The sequence below is a fragment of the Pongo pygmaeus genome, chromosome 7 (assembly GCF_028885625.2).
Source record: "Pongo pygmaeus isolate AG05252 chromosome 7, NHGRI_mPonPyg2-v2.0_pri, whole genome shotgun sequence".
NCBI classification, from domain to species: Eukaryota; Metazoa; Chordata; class Mammalia; order Primates; family Hominidae; genus Pongo; species Pongo pygmaeus.
Window position 1 is genome coordinate 118,763,079 of NC_072380.2, and position 23,286 is coordinate 118,786,364.

At 40.4% G+C, this 23,286-nt stretch overlaps 1 protein-coding gene and 1 pseudogene across 3 annotated transcripts in view; both read left to right on the forward strand.

Annotated features, from left to right (window-relative positions):
* LOC134739973 (monocarboxylate transporter 14-like) overlaps positions 1–12,680 on the forward strand; it is a 54,109-nt pseudogene extending 41,429 nt beyond the window's left edge.
* A 297-nt stretch (positions 12,681–12,977) lies between these two features.
* Positions 12,978–23,286, forward strand: part of OXR1 (oxidation resistance 1) — a 488,540-nt gene continuing 478,231 nt past the window's right edge. Inside the window, exons 1-2 of one of the 3 annotated variants that reach the window (XM_054497493.2) lie at positions 12,996–13,168; positions 21,431–21,560. The gene's annotated coding sequence lies outside the window, so the exon portion shown is untranslated. Of the gene's footprint in view, positions 13,169–21,430; positions 21,561–23,286 lie in introns of all 3 variants that reach the window. The other 2 variants (XM_054497496.2, XM_054497491.2) reach the window with 2 other exon arrangements.

A 23,286-nucleotide genomic window follows, 5' to 3' on the forward strand; every position in this document is an offset into this window, starting at 1 on the left:
TTGGTACCAATTCTTCTTTGAATGTCTGACAGAATTCAGCTGTGAATCTGTCTGGTTCTGGATTTTATTTTTTGTTGGCAATTTTTTTATTACCATTTCAATTTCTCTACTGCTATTGGTCTATTCAGAGATTCTCTATCTTCCTGGTTTAATGAAGGAGGGTTGTTTATTTCCAGGAATATATCCATCTCCTCTAGGTTTTCTAGTTTATGTGCATAAAAGTGTTCATAGTTGTTGCAGGAAGTCAGGGACCCCGAACAGAGGGGCCGGCTGAAGCCACGGCAGAAGGATATAAATTGTGAAGATTTCATGGACATTTATTAGTTCCCCAAATTAATACTTTTATAATTTCTTATGCCTGTCTTTACTGCAATCTCTGAACATAAATTGTGAAGACTTCATGGACATTTATCACTTCCCCAATCAATACTCTTATAATTTCCTATGCCTGTCTTTACTTTAATCGTTTAATCCCATCATCTTTGTAAGCTGAGGATGTATGTCACCTCAGGACCCTGTGATGATTGTGTTATCTGTACAAATTGTTTGTAAAATGTGTGTTTGAACAATATGAAACCTAGGCATCCTAAAAGAACAGGATAACAGCAATGTTGAGGGAACGAGGGAGATAACCATAAGGTCTGACTGCCTGAGGGGCAGGGCAGAACAGAGTCATATTTCTCTTCTTGCAAAAGTGAATAGGAGAAATATCACTGAATTCTTTTTCTCATCAAGGAATAGCCCTGGGAAAAGAATGCATTCCCAGGGGGAGGTCTCTAAAATGGCCACTCTGGGAGTGTCTGTCTTGTGCAGCTGAAGATAAGGGATGAAATACACCCTGGTCTCCTGCAGCGCCCTCAGGCTTGCTAGGATTAGGAAATTCCAGCATGGTAAAATGCTAGTCAGACCGGTTGTCTGCTCTTGAACCCTGTTTCCTGTTAAGATGTTTATCAATGACAACGCGTGCACAGTGGGATATGAAACCTCATTAGTAATTCTAATTTCACCCTGGCCTTGTGACCTTGCTCTACCCTTCTGCCCTTGTGATCTTTTTTGCCATTTGAAGCATGTGATCTCTGTGAGACAGTCCCTATTCGCACACCCCTCCCGTTTGGAAATTCCTAATAAAAACTTGCTGGTTTTGCAGCTCAGATGGGCATCACAGAACTTGCCAATAGGTGATGTCACCCCAGGAGACACAGCTGTAAAATTTCTCTCTTTGGTACTCTTTCTCTTTATTTCTCAGACCGGCTGACACTTAGGGAAAATAGAAAAGAACATACGCTGAAATATTGGGGGCTGGTTCCCCCGATACATAGTAACCTTGAATAATCTTTTGTGTTTCTGTGGTATCAGTTGTAATATCTCCCATTTCATTTCTAGTTGAGCTTATTTGGATACTTTTCTTGGTTAATCTCACTAATGGTCTGTCAATTTTATTTATCTGTTCAAAGAACCAGCTTTTTGTTCCATTTATCTTCTGTATTTTTTGTTTCTTTGAATTTCATTTAATTCTGCTCCGATATTCATTTTTTATTTTCTTCTGCTGGGTTTGGGTTTGAATTGTTCTTGTTTCTCCAGTTCCATGAGGTGTGACCTTAGATTTTCTATTTGCGCTCTTTCAGACTTTTTGATGTAGGCATTTAATGCTATGAACTTTCCTCTTAGCACTGCTTTTGCTGTATCCCAGAGGTTTTGATAGGTTCTGTCACTACTATTGTTCAGTTCAAAGAACTTTTTAATTTTTATCTTGATTTCATTGTTGACCCAATGATCATTAAAGAGCAGGTTATTTAATTTCTATGTATTTGCATGATTTTTAGTGTTCCTTTTGGAGTTGATTTCCAATTTTATTTCACTGTCATCTGAGAGAGTATTTGATATAATTTTGATTTTCTTAAATTTACTGAGACTTGTTTTGTGGCATATCATGTGGTCTATCTTGGAGGCTGTTTTATATGCTAATGAAAATAATGTATATTCTGAAGTTGCTGGGTAGAATGTTTGGCAAATATATGTTAAGTCCATTTGTTGTAGGATATAGTTTAAGTCCATTATTTCTTTGTTGACTTTCTGTCTCGATGACCCATCTAGTGCTGTCAGTGGAGTATTAATTGTGTTGCCATCTATTATTATTACTATTATCGTGTTGCCATCTATTTCATTTCTTAGCTTATTATTATTGTGTTGCCATCTTACTATTATTGTGTTGCCATCTATTTCATTTCTTAGCTCTAAAACAATTAGTAATTGCTTTATAAATTTGGGATCTCTAGTGTTAGGTGCATCTATATTTAGGATTCTGATATTTTCCTGCTGGGCTAGTCCTTTTATCATTATATAATGTCCTTCTTTGTATTTTTTAACTGCTGTTGCTTTAAAGTTTGTTTTGTCTGATATAAGAATAACTACTCCTGCTCACTTCTGGTGTCTGTTTGCATGGAATATCTTTTTCCACCCCTTTACCTTAAGTTTATGTGAGTCCTTATGTGTTAGATGAGTCTCCTAAAGACAGCAGAAACTTGGTTGGTGAATTCTGCCTTCCATAGCTTTTAAGTGGAGCATTTAGACCATTTACATTAAATGTCAGTATTGAGATATGAGGTACTATTCTATTCACTGTGCTATTTGTTGCCTGAATATGTTGGGGTTTTTTTCATTGTGTTATTGTTATATAGGTTCTATGAGAGTTATGCTTTAAGGAGGTTCTATTTTGGTGTATTTTGAAGATTTGTTTCAAGATTCAGAGCCCTTTTAGCAGTTCTTGTAGTGCTGGCTTGGTAGTGGCAAAATCTCTCAGCATTTGTTTGTCTAGAAAACACTGCATCTTTCCTCCGTTAACGAAGCTTAGTTTTGCTACATACAAAATTATTGGCTGAAAATTGTTTAAAGAGGCTAAAAATAGGATCCCAATCCCTTTTACCTTGTAAGGTTTCTGCTGAGAAATCTGCTGTTAATCTGATAGATTTTCCTTTAAAGGTTACCTGATGCTTTTGTTCACAGCTCTTAAGATTCTTTCTTTCATCTTGACTTTAGATAAACTGATGACTATGTGCCTAGGCAATGCCATTTTGCGATGATTTTCCCAGGTGTTCTTTGAGCTTCTTGTATTTGGATATCTAGATCTGTACTCAGCTCAGGGAAGTTTTCCTCGATTATTCCCTCAAATATGTTTTCCAAACTTTTAGATTTCTTCCCGAAGAACACCAATAATTCTTAGGTTTGGATATTTAACATAGTCCCAGACTTCTTGGAGGCTTTGTTTTAAAATTATTTTTTTCTTGTCTTTAATGGGTTAGGTTAATTTGAAAGCCTTGTCTTCGAGCTCTGAAGTTCTTTCTTCTGCTTGTTTGAATCTATTGCTGAGACTTTCTAGTGCAGTTTGCATTTCTCTAAGTGTGTCCTTGACTTCCAGAAGTTGTGATTGTTTTTTATTTATGCTATCTATTTCACTGAGGAATTTTCCGCTCATATCTTGTATCATGTTTTTGACTTATTTAAGTTGGACTTCACTTTCTCTGGTGCCTACTTGATTAGCTTATTAGTTGACCTTGAATTTTTTATCTGGCAATTCAGATTTCATCTTGGTTTGGATCCATTGTTGGAGAGCTGGTATGATCTTTTGGGGGTGTTAAAGTACCTTGATTCCTCATATTCCCAGAATTGTTTTTCTGGTTTCTTCTCATTTGGGTAGACTATGTCAGAGGGCAGATCTGGGAATCAATGGCTGCTGTTCACATTCTTTTGTCCCATGGAATGCTCCCTTGGTGTGGTTTATAATTGGGTTTGGTTTGGTTTTTAACTGGCTTCCTGGGACCCAAATTATAGTGGCTGTTTTTGATCTTCTGCATCTAGTCACCCAGTGGAGCAACCAGGCTCCAGGCTGGTACTGGGGAGTGTCTGAAAAGAGTTCTGTGATGTGACTTATCTTCAAGTCTTGCAGCTGTGGATACCAGCATGTGCTCTGGTGGAGGTAGCAGGGGAGAGCAGTGGACTCTGTGAGAGTCCTTGGTTTTGTTTTTGTTTGGACCACTGGTTTTGTGTTGGTTGGCCTCCAGCCAGGAGGTGGCACTTTCCAGACACCATCAACTGCAGTCCTACAGGAAGGATGCAAACTTGCCCTAGGAAAACTTGATTAAGTACTCAGGTTTCTCAGGTGGTGGACAGGACCATAGAGCTCCCAGAGGATTATGACCTTTGTCTTTGGCTACCAGGGTGAGTAGAGAAATACCACCAGGTGGAGACAGGGATAAGCATGTTTGAGCTCAGCTTTTCCTTTTGCGGGGCTTGTTGTAGCTGCTGTGGGTGATAGTGGTGTGGTTCCCAGTCCAATGGAGTTATATTCCCAGGGGATTATGGCTGCCTCTGTTGAGTCATAAAGGTCACCAGGGAAGTGGAGGAAGGCTGGCAGTCATAGGCCTCACCCCATTCCCATGGAGCCGGTAGTCCTAAAGGCCAGTCTCACTACCGCCGTGCCCCCTGCCGCAACAGCACCAAGTGTATTTCCAGGCAGCCAGTGACCAAGGCTTAGCACTTGCCCCAGACAATGAGCCTCCCCATTGAGAATGCAAGCAGAGTCATAGTTTTTCAGCATCTCAGGGAACCTGCAGCAGTGATCCAGTTCCTTCAAAGGGTCTGTGGATTCTCTCAGCTTTCCTGGTATGTTCCTGCAGTAGTTCTTGGAGTAAAAGTTCACAATGTGAGAATCCATATGCTGCTCTGTCCATTTGAGCAGGAGCTGCAAGCTAGTCCTGCCCCCTCTTTGCCATTTTAATCCAGGTCTGGAATTTAGATGAAGAGTCATGATTCTCTGTTTTGATGGTTTAAGTCAGGTGTATGTTCACCAAAACTAAAGCTATCTCAGTTATATAGATTAAGCAGGACCTGAGAGTAACACTCAGGTTTTTCCATCCTAAGGACCCTATGATATTTTATAGGTGAGTCACACCTTTATGCTAACCATTAGAGGCCTATCAAATAAATAAAATAGATTGATAATAATATAATGATAATCTATAATGATATAATGACAATCACATCCACCTTGATTCTGGTGATTAAATTGCTCCCTTGGCCTCCTTCACCCTAATAGTCTTTCATTTACATCAAATCTTAGAAACCACTTAAATATCAGTATCTCCCACCTTTATTCTTGGCAAAAGAGGGAAGTCAATGCAGCACTTGGTGTTTTGGTGAAAGCAGGGTCTTCTGGGCCTTCCCAGAGACCAACAGGGAGTTGTTGAGCCAATAGTCCTGGGTAATGCCACTCCAACATCCCCATCTCCATACCTTCTCAGATCCCTGTTATATCACAGCTAGGAATTTTTAACATCTTCATTTATCACAGTTCACTGCATATTTTACATTTACATTAATACCAGGATTAAGTTAACCAAGTGAACAACTTGTTAGAACCTTTTCCAACTGCTAGAACATTAAAGACAGACTCTCTGATGAGTGACCCCACATTAATAAATTATGCTCCTCTTTCTTCCTTGGTTTAGCAAACTCGAATCCATTCACATACACATATTCTCATGCTTCATGCAAATACAATTTAAAAACAGATAAATATTGCTATTCTGTAAGCATGCAGAATTTCCTTTGAGTTGACTTCGTAATTTCCCCCTGCTCCCCAAACTCCTCGGGCAGCTGAAATTTTACTCATGCTATAGGCTTAGAGGCCAAGAAAATTGGTAGAAGTGAATGAATGGAAAATACACACAATCTTTCAAGGCAACTACCTCAGATGAGGTAGCTATAGGTAAAGCAACCAGAAAAAAGTGTTTCTGCAGGCATGTAAAGGTCAGCGGAGTTTTGGGATAGTGTGCTAGCCAAAAACTTCTAACTGGTAGAACCTAAATTATACCTGGGGATCCAGCTACAAGGATGTTTGAGAAAGGTGGGCTTTTAGCCATTCAGCTTATGCCTACAATAAAACCTCTAGAAAGAGGTCTGAACATATGATGAGCTAGCCATCTGGACTGTATCTGTCAGGTTGGGTAAAGCACTGAAGTTAGTGCCTGGCACACAGCAAGTGCTTAATAAATGTCAGTACTTATTTTATTAAAAGTATCAGCTTAAGTATCACTTCCTTAGGCCATTTCAGTCCTTCTGGACTAGATTAAATTCCCTGGCTATATGCTCCCAAAACTTCTACAGTTTTAAAATTCTTACCTCACTGTAATTACACTCTGAAACCTCTTTCTTTTAAGCTGAAACACAAGTTTCATGAAAGCAGGAAACAAGTGTATCTATCTTTTTAAAAATATATATCACTAGGGTATATGGCTAATAACAGGTGTACAATAAATGATAATGAATTAAAAAGTGAAATTGGTAGAGGCTCTGACTCATTGTCTTCAGTTGTTTTCCTAATAGTATGTTATTGTGTATTAAAGGAATGAAACACAAATGCCATGTTACCTGGTTTCATTAGTATCTTATTAAACTAATGAGGTGCAGGGCTAAGAAAAGTTATTTTAAAAATATATCTAGCTTCTTTCTAGCTACTTGAACTGAAATGTCAACTTAAAATTTCTAAAATGGAGTGTTATAACTTATCTTGTATATTACATGTCAAATAGCCTACATCTTGGTCCTCGACTATCCTAATTTCACAGAATTCTATCTAATTTGGTGTCTCTAGATGTGTATAGTGTCTTGATGACTTTATTAGATTGATAAATTCTTAGGTCAATTTTCCATGGTTTCAATTCTACTTTTGTTCTTGCAGTTTTGTCTACATAATCAGCATTTGTTTTATATGACAGTGTGGTCAATATCAAGGAAAGCCTGAAAAGAATGACAGTTAAACTAAGAACCTGTGGTGGAATCCTGGGCCTTATAATTTACTATCATTAAAAAAATTACCATATTTTGTCACATCTGCAACATTGTTGACAAATCACCAAGAAAGAAAAGATACATCCCAATTTTATGAAGGTTAACATGTGGATTATTTTATCTTAGATTGATGAAATACAGTACTTAGTTCTTTGACCTTCAGCTTTTTCATCTATGTTACTTACCAGCTGCAGTCCTGCCTGCTTCACAACTATATTCTTCCATCCCTCTTGTCCACTCTAATTCCCTGGGAATGGCTGGAATACCAAGTCTGGACCCCAGGGGACATTTTTCTGCTGGATGTGCTTGCCTGCTATTCAGTTAATCTGTCTCGGATGGGCACCTAACCCAAGCTTCTTGGATCATGTTTTTCCCCAGGGATTTCTTTTCCTCTGTATTTTTAAAATATACATTTTTAAATTTTAGAATAGTTTTATGTTTTTAGAAAAGTTGTAATAATAATACAGAGAGTTCCTGTAATCCTTCACCCAATTTGCCCCATGGTTAACATCTTACCTTTGTCAAAACATTAACATTGGTTTATTACTATTAACATTAACATTGTTACATTACTATTAATTGAACTCCATATTTCACCAATTGTTTTCATTAATGTCCTCTTTCTGTTCCAGGATACAATTCAAGATACCACAATGGATTTAGCTGTTGTGTCTTTTTGGTCTCTTTCGTTGTATAATAGTTGCTTAGTTTTTGGTTTTTATGACTTTGACAGTTTTAAGGAGTACTGGTCAGGTATTTTGTAGAATGTCTCTCAATTTGGGTTTATCTGATATTTTCTCATGATTCAACTGGAGTTTCAGGTTTTTGGAAAGAAATCCACAGAGATGAGGTGCCTTTGTCATTACATCATATTAGATGGTAAATGATAGTCACATGACATCACTGGTGATGTTAAGCCTTCATCACTTGGTTAAGATAGTTTTGGCCAGCATTTTCCACTGTAAAGTTGCTATTCTTCCTTTTCTATATTCTTTGGAAGCAAGCCACTGAGTTCTTTGGAAACTTCTAAACCAAAGCCAATTGAATAGATCCTGTCCTTATTTAATGAAGGGATCCAAGGACTATACAGGCTGTGAAAAAAGCCTGTCTGCAAGGTGGGAAAATATACCTGCTGATGAGATATGGACAGAAGTGTGATGGCATTTCCACCTCCTGAGGCTCAGAGAAGCTCCCTGTCTTCTGGAGGTTATATTTCACTCTACTATTGTGCCAGAAAATTTCCCTTTTCACCTACACCAGTTTAGGTTGAATTTCTATATGTCCAACCAAAAATAGGCTAAAATGCTATATACCTCATTGGATTGCTATGAGAATTAAATAAGTAGTATGCAAAGGAGTGCCTACCACAGAAAGAGACACATAGAAGTACCAATAAATGTTGAATATTATTATTAATATTAGTTGATGCAGAGTAGTATTTTGAATCCATTATATTAAAAACATTGTTGAAATAAACTAATGGTCATAGATTTCTTAGTTATATTTGAGAATTTGAGATCACACATTAAACATACTTGTTATTGTAGCATTGGACTCAAAGAGAAGTGAGAGGAGTTGTAGCTTTATCAGGATCTTGCTGCTTCTGCAAGAACTAAGCCATGTTTGTGTTAGATTCAGAGGCAAGAAAAGAGCAGCCTGGTATTTGAAGTACATAATTATCCACATTCTTCTTTCCTGAGGAAAGGGCCATCAGAGCTAAGTCTTTTAGTCAAGAAGCATCTTTGATTCACAAATACTGCGTGATCCTTAATGTCCCATGACTATTATCTAGAATTGGTTCAGCCTGAAAGTGCAGAGAGAGGGGAGAAATGTGCATTTATATCTTTAGTACATATCATTAATGAATCTGTTGTGACATTTATCTATAGTCACGAAATGAAAAAATAATTTGGGCATAAGTGACTTTGAACTACTCCTATTTAGTTCTCCAAATTTAATTTTTTTCACAATGGGAAAATAGCTATCAAGAAGACAAACTTTTAATAGCTCTTTAATGACGCTGTCTTGGTATTTCCTTTTCCCTTAAAAAATTCATTTACAAATTGCTTCACATTTCTACCTTGGTTCTGATTTTCTAAAAGCAAATTTGGTATAAAAGAAGTGCAGTAGAAAGACAGGCTAGTGTTCAAGTATCTAAAATGGTTTGCCCTGTGCAATGGAAGGAGAATATGCTCAGTGGTCAGTGCCAATACCTGGAAGTATACCAGATGCTTGGCAGTGTAGCATAGATCTCAGTGAAGGAATTCAAAGTAAGACAAAGTAAAGGAGAAAAGAAGGGACTATACAGAGGTATCCCTACACAAAATGGTGAAAGAAGTAGTGTATATTGCATGTCAGCCTACCTCCAGCATCAGCTCTCTCCATGTTTCCTTGACTCCCTGAAAGCAGATGAATTAGTGCCCACCTCATGCATTCCCCGTTTCAGACTTTAATATTCACTTCCTCTCCTATAATCCCTCAGTGCATCAGCAAGCACCTATTTGAGCACTGACGAAGATAAAATACACACAAATACAAATTTGCCATTGTCCCAATCCTCCAGAAACTTGCCGTTTAGTCGGGGAGGAGAAGCAAGTATGTAGATAACTAAAACAAAAGGCAGAGTGGTGTACAGAGGGACAAAGAACTACAGAGATGAGAACTAGGTGAAGAAAAGAGGAATAATCTGAGGTGTAGGTTAAGATGTGGTCTGTGGGAGGCTGAGACAGGAGAATTATTGGAATCCTGGAGGCAGAGGTTGAAGTGAGCTGAGATAGTGCCACTGCACTTCAGCCTGGGCAACAGAGTGAGAATCCGTTTTAGAGAAAAAAAAAAAAAAAAAAAAGATATGTGCTGTGGTGTGACAGAGCTAAGGGTGGAGTTCCTGGAAGACAATGTACAAAGTCATGAGAAGAAGTTCAAGGAAAAGATCCTGGATTTGATAAGTTTAATGTAACTATAGAATGCACTTTAAATGAGATGACTCATGGATTGCATTGATTTATTCCTAGAATAACAAATATTAAAGGAGGTAACAAACAAATTGCATAAGATAAGTAAAGAGAAAAAAGACAGCCAATTATTCAAATAATTCTAGCATAAGAAATAATACAAAACTATAAGGACAGCAGCATTTCCCCCTATCTGTTCATGTTTTGAGGCACAATGGGAAAACCCCCACTTTTTGTTATCAAATGGTTTACATAATGATCAAGTACATTAGATCAAAACAAAAAAAATGAGCTTTAATAATATGGAAAACATCCTTTTCCTGCAGAGACAGATTGGGGACTGAAAGCATCAGTTGGCTGGGTGGCTCATTAGCTGTCTTTAATGAGTGGCACCACCTTGGAAATAACCAGGGCCCTGAAATAAAGATGAAAAGGCAACAAAGAAGGGACTCTCTGTTACCCTTAGGCAGGCAAATCAAAGCAACTGAGCCTAAAAAGAGATGGGAAAATTTCACTTCAAAGCATTATTATTATCTTGTTCATTTCTGAATAACTGAAACCAACGGACCTCCCAACACACTTGCTGTTCTTTTTTTGTCCATGGGGAAACAGGCCAGTCTATGAGTTTACTGGATATCCATTATTTCTGTCTTGTAAACATCCCCTATTCCTTCTTTTGCTAACCAAATACGTTTTTCCCTTTTGAGAATCTTTCATCCCCAAGAGGATGCAGGTGGTTGATTGTGTGAGCCAGGACAGCCAATAAGAGTACACCTTCAAAGATTGATCTGCTCAACAGAACAAGAGACTTGATTTCTTTGTAAGGTTACAAAATTCGTCGACTGTGTAGGGCTGGCACCACGGACATAATGTGAGGGGAATGAAACCAACAGAGGAAGCAATGCCGAAAGCAAGTTAGAGAAAGAGAAAATCATATTCTTCCTAATGTTGTTAAGCCCAGGACAAGCCCTGCTATTTCTAGTACTTCTGAGTTACACGGGTCAATGCATTTTCTCTGCCTAAGTTAGAATTGCGTCCCTGTCACTTGTTACTTCGAGTCCTCAATGCAGTACGTTTTTGAGCTACACTTTTCCATAGGACACCAAAGAGACTTTGAAATCAAGATCTTCCCTGTTTCATGATTATGGGTAGTGTGCATGCCGTAGCATGAAGATGTTCAGAGTGCCATAGCACCTTAAGAATAATTACTGAAAGAGGAAGAATGAAAGCAACCAGGATGAAAATAAAGTTTATTTTTCACCTTCTTTCACCACTGATAGAAAGGAATGATTTGTGTTGATAGTCTAAGGAAATTCACATTTTGATCTCCCAGTGAATCACCTATGGAAAATTAGAAACATGATATTGTCATTATAAAGTGGCCCTGGTCCTGCAGATGACATTTGCAGCTTCAGTAAAAAAGTAAAAGATCAAACCTTAATTGATTACTTATTTTGGGGTGCACATGGCACTAAATTGCAAGTGGGGATGGAAGGGCGCAGATATCTTAGGAGGGAGGACATCTTGACCCAAATAGACAAATTCCACTACAGTTCTATGAAAAAATCACATGTACATTAATTAGTATGGTTAGCAAAGTCTAACTAATTTATAATACTGCGAAAACAAAGTAGCTTTATCACAGAGTCTGAACTGAGATAATTATAAAATACATACCTAGTCTATACATTGCTTGTAGAAGATTCTCAGTAAATTCTTTCTGATAGAATAAAAATGAAACGCTATCAGTTTCAACGTATTTAAGCTGCGAATGCTTGTAAAGAAATTAGGTGAAAATAATGGAGAACAAAACCCGCAATCGGCTTATCAATCGGCTTATCAATTGGCTTATTGTTGACACGCCACACCACTCAGAATAGTATCTAATTTTCTTGATCCCTTATCTCAGGTAAAGCTATTGACTCGGGGAAATAGGTTATGCGGAAACCATCAAAGTTTCTAGTCTGGGCAATCCTAGGTTCAACACTCTAAATAATTCCAGGCAAGCGATGAGCGCCTGTCGCTAAATTTCAACATCCCTGTCTGTCAAATGGGAATAATAATGATTCTCTCATTGGGTGGCTGTGAGAGGTGAGTGAAACAAGACGGAAATTTGACCCAGGAAATATCTGTACCTCTCACTTTAAAGAACAGAATTAAAAAATAATAATAAATGATCAGAAATTAAGGTAGAATACAGTGAACACTAAGAGGGGGAAATAGCTAATTTGCAGGTGAGGTGGCTGAAAGGCTCCTACGCTTGAAGTGTTTGCTGGATGCACAGGAGATCTGGGATACATCCCGAACTCGGCAACAGGACCAGCTCCTTTCCTCAAGGTTCCAGAACAGCCAGGTTGCAGTTCAGGTCTGGGAATCTACCCATACAGAGTTTGCGCCCTTTTCGTTTTGTAATTTAAAACCGGGTTGGAGGGGGAAGGAGTGAAGGCAGCATGCGGAGACAGTAAATTACAGTTCAGGTGACAGGAACAAGAAAATCTCCAAGGTCAGGGTGGAGTGTCAACGAATTATGCAAAACACTGCGGAACGAGGAGTCACAAACGCCTTGCAAAGAATTCTGAATTTTAGAAGCTCTTTGCAGAACCCCCTTTAGCCCGCTCCAAGCTGCCTTGGGTCCCTCTCTAGGCTGTCAGACTTCGCCTTCCTTTCCTCCTTGTTTTTCCCAGCAACCAAAGCATCTGAAAAACATTTTTTTCCTCCGTAAATCTGAACAAATTTCCTTGCTGCGCAGAAGCTTTTTTATCGCTTTAACAAAACTTTCCTCTACTTCTCTAGGGAGAGCCTAGTATTAGAGCTGCCCGACAGGCGGGACCCCGAAATCGGGGCAGCTCTGGCTTAGTCCAGGCTATTCGAGTGGGCTCCTGAACTAGAGGCGCCGTCTCCACCGGGATGGGGATCCTAGCGCAGGCAGATGCCTGGCAGGACTCCGCGAGCTCTGGTCCCCACCGCGGTAGCCAGCGCAGAAGCCCGAACCCGAGCCAGAGGGGCCGCGCGCGGGGAGGGGTGCGCGCTAAGCCAGCGTGGCTTCCGCAGGAGCTATTTTTAGCGGTGCGTGGCTCCCCCCGCCCCCGGCGTGGTAGCCTCCGGCTCACGGCGCCCCTCGGTCCCCCCTGCCGCTGCCGGCTCTTGGTAGCTTCCACGCGGGCAGGTCCGGAAACTGAGCATGTCTGCAAGCGCTCGGCGGCGCCGGCGGCAGCGGGGGCAGAGCTGGGCTGCGTCAGGCTGAGCCCATTCACCTCGCGGCCGCAGGAGCTCAGCGCCCGCGCCGCGCCGCCCAGCCCCGCCGAGAGGGGCGCACTCGCCGCCGCGGGGCCCGCCGCCGCTCACCGCAGCCCCCTCCTGGCGACCCGCAAGTAAGTTTGTGAGGCTGCTGGGCGTTGGGGTGAGGGCTTGGCGCCCGGGGGAGTCCAGGAGGCATAGCGGGAGGCGCGGCTGGCGCCCGGGAGAGCCGGCTGGCCTCTGCCCCCTGTGCCTGACGCCTCTCCGAGCCTCTTAGCCAGTTTGAAAGCGGGTGGCCATTGGGATGCTCCAGCGGGGACGACGGGCAGAGCAGGAGGGCAGAACTAGCTCCAGCGGGGGCCCAGAGGGCGGACTTGGGAAGAAGGAAAGACCGCGCAGCGAGGGAGGAGACCGGGCGGGGAGGCTGGGTTTGGGGCGCGGGAGCCCGGCCAGGGACAGCCGCAGAAGGAAAGTGGAGGTGTCGCTGGGGGATAGAGTGGGAGCAGCGTGAGAGCACAGTGTTGGGGGCGCAGAGTGGAGGGCAAGCGTGTCTGGAACAGAGCGGCAGGAGGATGGGTGGAAAGTGGAGCGCGTGGAAAGCAGATTTGGACGAGAGCAAAGGACGCCGGTGGAAGGGACAGTGGGCTCCGAAGGGGCGAGTGGACTCGGATAATTTGGGGAATCAGTACAAGGTTAGGGGGCACATCATGATGGAGTCAGCCTGGAATCTGTCTCCGGCTAGAGTACGCGAGGCCACATGTTGGGAACTGGCTGGGGAAAGGATGGATGTAGAAAGTGGCCTGGAGGGCCGACTGGAAAATCGCTGAGGGATTTGGGTGAAGAGGAGGGGAGCTGTGCAGTATCGGGCGGAGGAACTGGGCTGCTGGTAGGGCCTGAAAGGTTCAGGAGAGGGTTGGAGGCTTCCCCGTGCCGCCCCTTGAATAGTGATTTAGTACTGTTCTCTGAGGTTCACTTTCACCCCGGGCTCCTCCTCCGTCTACTACCTGGCTTGGACGCACCTCGGCTCGCTGTAGGCGAGCTTGTAGGAGATTTAAATAGACATCAGGCAGTGAGGAAGGTAGTCGTTTACGGGGGGAGCTGCTCGGGCTTCCCTTAAGTGATTCCCGGCACGCTCAGGGTGCAGTGTAGGGTCTGAATATGTGTATTGCGGGGGTAGGGTGGGGTAGGGGGAGTGGTATCAGTTCTAGGCCACAGGAATTCGTGGTCTGGCCCCAGAGGTGCGGTGTTTTTGGCCGGGAAGTCAGGCAGAAGTCTGCAGCGTGCAACTCGCGGCGGGGCGTGTGTGTGCGCGCGCGTGTGCATGTTTCCGGCCCGGGGTCGCGTGTGTGGCTGCAGCCTGTCTCCATGACAAGAAGATCCAGGGATCTACGGGCGGCACGGGGAAGGGATTAAGGGGAACATGCTTCCCTACGTCTTTTCTGCCTCCTTTTCCCAAGGTAGCATTCTTTGCTTATCCAATGATGCCTCTTTCTAACCTCTCCCTCTCCGCTTACATCCCAAATCTGATGCGAGTCTTCTCTGATTCGGCACTCTAAGGAGGACTCAGCCGCCGGCTGCGACCACCGTGGACTCCCTCTATGGAAGGGAATCCTGGGAGTCCTGGCCGTCAGAGGGGTTCCCAAATCCAAAGGGTCCATCTCCAAGGCGTCTCTCCAGGGGTCTGCGGTTCACTCTGCTGCCCCTTGCAGGGGATGCTGTGATTGTTGCCCGCGGACTGGGAAGCACAATGGCTCCAAAAGGCCAGCGGGGCCGAGAAGCAGGGACGGAGACCAGCATTTAAGGGATCTCTGGTGGGGGCCTCTCTGGAGTTCTCCACATGTAAATATAGCGAAAAAAGAAAACACTAGGTTACTAGAATAAACACGTCCTAAAATTTCTATGTAAAAACGCCCTTTTGAACAGCAAAGATTTCACCCACCAAAACAAGGAAGCAAGAAGCTTCCACAGTGTGCAGGATCCGAAACAGGACTGGCCCGGCGTTGGGTGAGAGTGGGGGAGGGGTTGTCGGTTTCTCCATCCAGCTTGCCATGTCCTATCGTCGGTTTCACATTTTCAGAGAGACTTTACCAGATGCAGGAAATGAGGATGAAGGCAACTCTGGAAGGATGCAAAGAAGGGAGGGCAAGCACTGTATCTACTGTCTGCTATCTAAGAGGGCTGGTCTCATAACTAAAATGTCCAGTTCCTGAGATCTTGTGTGCAACCGTCAGAAATAGTTCAGGACATCAAATTGCACAGAGAAGATTCAGATGAAGGGAAACAAGAACTCTGTGGAAAACTGTTGGGGACAGTGGCACGGGTTGTTTTGCAAGGTGATGTCTGTCCCGTGGAGGGACACAAGAGCGAGAACAGCATGGTTCTAATGTCCAGGGCATGTCTTCTTATTCCATGTGACAGTGTCTGGCTGAGTTGCTAGTACGTTTTTGAAATATACCCTTTGAAATATGTTGATTATTCTGGGCATCTGTAAGGTGGGAAATTTGAATAAAAAGACTTCTGTCATTATTGGCTTTTATGGCTATGATTTTTTTCAGTCATTATTATAAATCATGTGAAGGTAAAATAAATGATCATTTCAGCCATTAATTATGTTCTGCACAGAATGCTGTTCAAATAAAACATCATCTGATATGTTTGCCTGCATTGTTTTGTTTGGGGGCCACGGAAGAGGGAAAGTCTGCCAGATTGATTAGGGTGTCATATAAAAGCAGAGATTAGGTCCGGGTAGATCTTATGAGTGTGTGCAGGAAAAGGCTTCATTATAGAATGCTAAATTTAATGTGAGATGAGAGAATCTTTTACTCCCCACCTCCTGCATTTGAAATACAAAGGATTGTACCCTTGGGCTGGTTCCTAGTCCTTAAGTGGAAGCCTAACTGGACACTTTTTCTCTGGAGGATTGTTCCCTAAATCCTGGTAAGCTTTAGAAAATAGTCAATGGAATCTTTGTTGCCCTAAGATAAAGTCATTACAAAGAAAAACAAAAAGAAGAAGAAGAAGAAGAAAGTAAAGGTGGTGAAATGGCTTGAGGCAGAATGAGAAATAGAGATGTCAGTCAAACTGGAAGAAGAGAAATCACTTTCTCTCACTTTAGGGATAGATCTTATTGATAGGCTTAGAGTAGTGATTCTCCACTGGGGGCAGTTTTGCCCCCTAGGGGATATTGACAATGTCTGGAGACATTTTTGGTTGTCACAACTTTGGGGGAGAGGTGCTGCTGGTGTCTTGTGGGCCAGGCCAGGGATGCTGCGAACATTCTACAATAAACTGGACAGCCTTCTGCAATTATCCAGCCCAAATGTCAGTAATGCTTAATTTGAGAAACCTGGCTTTCAGCAAGATGTGCTTAACATTAAAAGCACCCCTTTTAGGATACTTTCAAATATTCCTATTGGAAGTCCATCTTGAAAATCAAGAGTAGTTAATAAGAGACTTTCTTTGCAAAATGGTCCATGTTCAAAAACACTCGTTTTAAGGAAATTAAAGAGGCTTCCTTTTGGCAGAACTGTTTTTCATCCTTTAAAAAACAAAAACTCCTAAGACATATTGAGAATTTCTAAAAGGTGAATTATATGCATATGTGCATGTGAGCTAAGTAAACATTGTTTGATAAAACCAAATCAAAACTATTCTGCTGTACCAATTTCACTGAACTTGTTTGGTAATTGCTTTTTAAAAGCGATAATCTTAATTTTTAATTAAAATGAATTTAATTAAAATTACAACTTGTAAGTTCTTTATCAAGTGAGGGATTGAACAATCAGAGAAAAATGTTAGACAAATATTTATTTGAAACCCCCCAAAATATTCCAAAATGAAATCTTAGTATTTATAGGTATCTACATAGAAAGGTAAGAATGTCGTATAATTTTCTCGTATTGTATTTAATTTCCATTTGAAATCGACAGCATGGAGCGTATTGAGAAGCATCAAGCCTTTTGATTCCGTAGCACAATATGTTGCCTAGAAAGGAGGAACAATACCTTACACTTATAAATGTAATAAGATACTGTTCTAATATCCCCTGCATGCAGGAGCTCAGAGCACTTAATAGGTAAAAGCCTTGTCATTAGCACAATGAGGCCTAGTGAAACTAAAATTTGGTCATTGTTTCTACCCCCTCTTCTGTTTCACCATTCCACCCATTTTTGTTATTAGTTTGTTTCAGAATTCATTCCGAAGGTATCATCATTAGGGTTGCTTACTTCCTTTCTTGTTCTAATAACCATTCCAATCACCCTTACCTATTACTGTCCCTCAGGGATTTGTGTTGCAGCAGACTTGATACTCCTGCTAAGACTCTGGGGCACCCAGCAACGCCACCCACCCCACCCCCACTGCCCTGCCCTTTCTCCTGTGCATACAAACACAAACAGCTCTTTTCTGCTTCTAGGTGGAATGGGGATTTGTGCCTGTCTTGGAAAAAGGCAGTGGGGAGAGCCTTTGTTTTTCACAAAGGCAACCTCAGTTTCTCTGCTTCTATATTTACTGAATTGGTTTGTTCAATTGCATATTCTTGCTATTAGAGAGGCTTCCTCTTTCCCAAGGGAATAGTGAAAGAACTGAGGAAAAGATGACTTCAGTGTAAGCAACACTGGTATTGATAGAATGCACCTGTCATTGGACTACGTGAAAACCCCATAAATATGATTTGAACCAATGATAATCATATTTGTAAATTCAATAAGCATTTGTAAACTCAGCAGTAGCAGGTTCTGTTCTAGACACTAGGACTCTTGCACTTGCAATACCCAGATATATCTCTAAAAGTATCTGTACAAAGAAACATAAGATGGGCATTCATTTTCATTGAATTTGGAGCGATTATAGAGATATTTCCTGATTCTTAAAAAGACTTCAGAACACAATTGGTGAGATGCAGAAGGCAGAAGAAATCATTAAGGAGAAAACAGTTACATGGATTTCTGTACAGCCTAGACAAGGAGGAAATGAGAAATTTGAGGTGAAAGGGGTCAGTTCTTGTCTCCCTTTTCCTTTCCTTAGCAAATGATTATTGATTTTGTTTGACATCTGAGTAAGGAGAGGTGGTTTCCTTCCCTGCAGATACTTGTTGAATGGATGTGTGCCCTTTTGCACTTCTGATAGCCACAGTGGTAGAAGACAATGGGCTGGCTGGCACTGGTAGTTAGAGGAAGCAGAATTTCAAATCAGTTCTCTTCTAATGGTGTTTGCAGCAAAGGCTCTAACCACGCACTTTCAAAGACTGAACATTCTGTGTCACTGTTTTGGGGAGATTAATATAAAGACTACAGAACGAGCATTTTTGTTATTTTGGGTACTAGGGAATACCCATGCTTTAAAGTATACTTATTTGGAGAAACCATATTTATTTGGGGGAAAAGGAAATATTGATAAGATGGCAGCTCCATTTACCTAAAAACAAACTTGCTGCTTACTCTGGCATGTCAATTATTGTCCCAGCTGGAAGGAGGGTCATGTGAGAGTTTTATCAAACACCTTATGTTGTTCTTGCTGAATTCAGGAGCAACAACACACACACACACACACACACACACACACACAGAGCAAGATTTTGAAATTTATGCTGTAGCAAAGGCAAAGAGAATATCTTGTTTTAAAATTTCATTTTATCTTATAATTGTTAAAGATAAGTAATAGCAATGCAGGAAAAAGGCAACCTTATTTGTGGAAGGTTTTACTTTTGTTTACAAATGCTTATTCATCTTAAGAAACAAATAGCCTGGAACATTTCCCCAGGCTTTCAGTCTTCTTTATAAATAGTGTATCTCTTCTATCTCTGGAATATTCATTCTGTGATGTTGTTTGGAATCTGAATCCTGGGCTCAGATGGCTGATGTGGTTCCTTCTGATTTTGTGATTCAGAATTGTCTCTATCCTCCTAAAGAAGGTAAAAGAGACATGCTGTTTGTCACTGGGGGCACAGTAATAGGTGCAGGCTGTAGTCTGTTTTACAGAATTACGTGCATGTTGCTTGACCTGGGTCTGGGACCCCACTGACCAAAACACTGAACTCAGCCTTCTAGATTATGAAGCCTGATTTTTGCAATTTTGATTTGAACAACAGTGTTTTGACCAAGTTTGACAATCAACTGATGTATTTGGAAAAGACTGACTGATGAGCCAGAATACTAACCACCCATTTACAAGGAAAGAGGCACAGACATTTAGGGAGGATCAAGAGCTTTGCAGTCAAATCTGGCACTAGCCTGCTTAGTAGTTTGTGACTTTAGATGAGCTTAACTTTATGGAACTTTTATTTCTTCATCTTTAAAATGAAGATAATTATGAAGTGATTTGCCTGAGGTCAGTAGTCACTCAGCATCATTTCAGCTTAGTTTACAGTTTTCAAAATCTCCATCCAAACCTCCTTAAGAGCATGCTTATTTTCTTGGTTAAATCCATGTTTCTTCTGTTTATTTAAAAATGCTCAAGAACCTGTATTTAGCTCAAGAGCTTCTCCTTTCAGTTGTTAGATTCTGTTAGAGGCAAAAAAAGGTAACTGATGGTTCTCTAATTATGTTCAATTCAGTATTCACCTAAATTGTCAAAAAGATTAAACGCCTTTTTATTTTTTCCTAATTGGGATGAACATAAGTAGAGCTTTAGGTAAAGATATCTAAAACCAAACAATACCATATGCATAATGTCTTTCAACTAGGATGTATTTTTTGATGATCAGAAAATTGAAGATTGGCCCTTGTTGATAACTCTGTTATTAAGTTAATGGATGTTTTTATACCAGTTTAATGTTGTTGCCATTATGGTTTATTGAAGCGTTTCAGATTCAATAAAAATCTGAAAACCTGTTGTATGTTGTTCATTGTAAAATAAATAATGTATGTATTCTTATTTGTAATTTATGGTGACTGATATGCATATGATCAATTGGAATAATTAAAGACTTAAAGTTGGAAACCAAAACAGATGGAAACTTTGAAAGAACATTCTCTTTAGCACCGCACAAGTTTGTATTCAAATCTCTATTCCTCGGTTACTAGCTACAAAAAATTGGGCAAGTTACTTTCTACCTTACTACTTTTTGAGAATCATATCCACCAGATTATAGGTTATGATTCCTGTGACGATTCGGTGACATAAACAAGTAAAGATGCTAGCATGATGTCTGGCACCCTCTTTGTCCTTGTACTCTGCTAATTCCACCACACTTCAGCTGTGCCCTTGCAAGTGATCATTTATGCTTTAATTAGTTCCAACTGTTTTACTCTCAAGAATCATAAAGCCTGATCTCAAGTTTCTTGAGCGAAAAAAAGAGAGACATGATTCACGACTGTGTGAGTGAGTGGAGCCAGGAGCTCTATGTGACTCTAGGCAGGACTTAATTCAGGGCTCACACCATGTGACCAGTTGCACTGCAGTTTCCATTGCAATTTCTTCGCTCCTCTTCCTAAGTCTTGGCTATGTCCTTAACAGGCTTACTCTTCAGGGTTCTAAGATGGCTGCCAGAAGCTTTGAGAGCTTCATGTTCCCAGGTTCAAACCTAGTGAAGAGGACAGTCTCTTCCTGTACCTTTTACAGAGGAAAGAGGAAACTGCTCTTCTTAGAAATTCCAGCAAATATCCCTGGTCAGGTCAAGAGCCCTCCACCAGTCATAGTGGCCGGAAAGGTGGAATATACTGGTTGAGGAAGTGTGTTTTCCCATAGAAAATGGAGGGATTGCTGTTTGTATGCTGATTGTATGCTAGCACAATAAGAAGCCACCACAGCATTTATGTTACTGTTTCACCCCAAAGAAAAATGTTAGAGTCATGGGTTTATTTCATCTGGGTCATGGTTAAAGTCTAGAGGATTCTTTCTGTACAATTACTGAATATGTGTTTCCAATGATTGAATTTTCAAGATTAATGACACCAGTGCACATTAGCTCTCTTCCTTCAATCTACATCATTAGACTGGCTGGGTACACACTAGAATTTATGTTTTGCTACAAACAACTGTTTGTTCAAGGAACAAATTAATATATTTTCTTACATTAGATACTAGGTAGTAGAATCACTGTTTTCTGGATGTTAATCTAACCTCCAGTGATTGATTCCTTTGTTCCTGGGTTACCTTACTAACCTCTGGTCCTTCATCGACATATCAAATTACACTTTACAGGAAGGCTACTAAGATTTATGCAACAAACAAGTCTTAGTCTTTACAAACATGGGCAACTAAAAAAAATTCCAGAAAGGTTAACTCGTTAAATGTTTGTATATTAAAAAAAAAATTCTACATCATCCATTAGGGCTGTTGAATGCAGTCTCTTAAATGCAGTCATTTTCTAAGATAAAATGTGATCTTACTTTTTTGATTAATATATTAATGGACTAAGGTTGTTTTCTTTCATTTATTTTTCACCCTTTGCATAGATCACAGTGACTGGATGTCATACATCACATATTAAGCAGAAGAATGTTAACAGCCCTGATAAATGGCTTTGAGTGAAAAATATTTTCTTCTGTTTTCATTCATCCAAATGGTTTAGTCACATAAATAAATGTAAGTGCCTTATTTTAAAATGTCTTAAAATGGGAAAATAAAATCACATATCTTTGCATTTTTAAAGTTAGTAGCTTTCAGGCTACTATAAAATGTAGTCTGCTTGTGGTAAGTATGTCAGTGTAGCAATTGGTTTTTCCATATGTAGTTTCCAACATGGGAGGTGGGGGAGATACTTTAGCACAATGCAGTTCAAAAATTAAAAACCACAGAAATGAACTAGACTTTCATTTTCTGTTACATCTATTTAGGTTTTTAAATTCTTAAGAAGACCAAAGAAGTTGAAAGGTGTTCTTTCACATGACTAAAGTATCATTGAAGTGAGATTTTTACCTCTTTGCCAGCATGTTTTTAAATTTCAAATCAGCAGTTACATTTGTGGGTGTATAACAGAGAAAGCATAAAGTCATGTGAATGTTTCAGATACAGTTTTTAATTATCTGAAATATGAAATGAACAACTAAGAAGAAAAAATTACCATTCTGACATGGTAATTTTAAGACATACCTAGAGAGAGATAATTTTAACATTAGCCTTTAAGGCATAGCTGTTGATCATATATTAAGAGTTTTGTGTTTGAATATCATGCACACATTATGTTTGTCCCTAAATATTATGGGTAAAGTTTTCTTTGGTATTGCAGTTTTAAAATTATTTTTGCTGTCTAATGGGACTGAAAATAAAAGGTTGTTCGTAGCTTAGTTAGAAACTATGCACTTTTAAAAAGTTTTCCATCAACTGCCTCTTCTGACTGAGGCACAGAGATTTGCAAAAACAGTAATAGATACATTATAGATAACTGTACATAGAAAACCTCTGAGCTAATCATTTAGATTATTTTGTGGAAGGGAATGGAGTAAGGCTGAAATTTCACTGGAACTTACTAATAGTAGTAAGTCCAAATAAGGTAAATCTTAAAACAAAACAGAACAAAACTCAGTTATGATGTTGTAACTTATCAGAGTTCCTTCACTGACTTAAATAGAAGTGTATTCTATTCAGATTAAGCAGAAAGGAATCCATTGGTTGGTTATGGAGGAGTTCATGGACTTGAAGGAAATTCTGAAGAGCAGGACCTTGGACAGGGTAATATCCCAGTGCCGGAATGGATCAGCTCTAGTTATTTTCCATCATTGTGTCACTGTCCTCAAGACTCAGCATTTAGAAAGGACACAGAGAGAGAGAGAGAGAGACACAGTTTGGGGGAAGAATAGGCCATTTTGACCAATAGTCCTAAAGCATAATCTATGATCTGTTACTACTGGAAGAGGGGAATAAATGGTAATGTGCCTGATTAGACTGATGTCCATTCAGGATGCAGAAACTTGCTTTAGTGATCTTGAATTACTAGAAAGAGAAAAGGAAAACCAAAACCCTTGAGTGTATTATCTCAACAATGTCTGTATGGTAAACAGAAATACTGTTTTCATTTCCTAAGGCTACGTAACAAACTACCACAAACTGGGTAGCTTAAAACAACAGAAATGTATTCTCTCACAGTTCTAGAGGCTAGAAGTCTAAAGTTAAGGTGTTGACATGGCCATTCGGGCTTTGGAGGCTATATGGGGAGAATCTGCTTCATGCCTTTCTCTTAGCTTCTAGTTTTGCTGGCAGTCTCCGGCATTTGTTGGTTTATAGACTCATCACGCCACCAATCTCCATCTTCATCATCTCATGGCTTTCTCTTCTGTGTCTCTGACTCAAATTCATAGAGACAGAAAGTAGA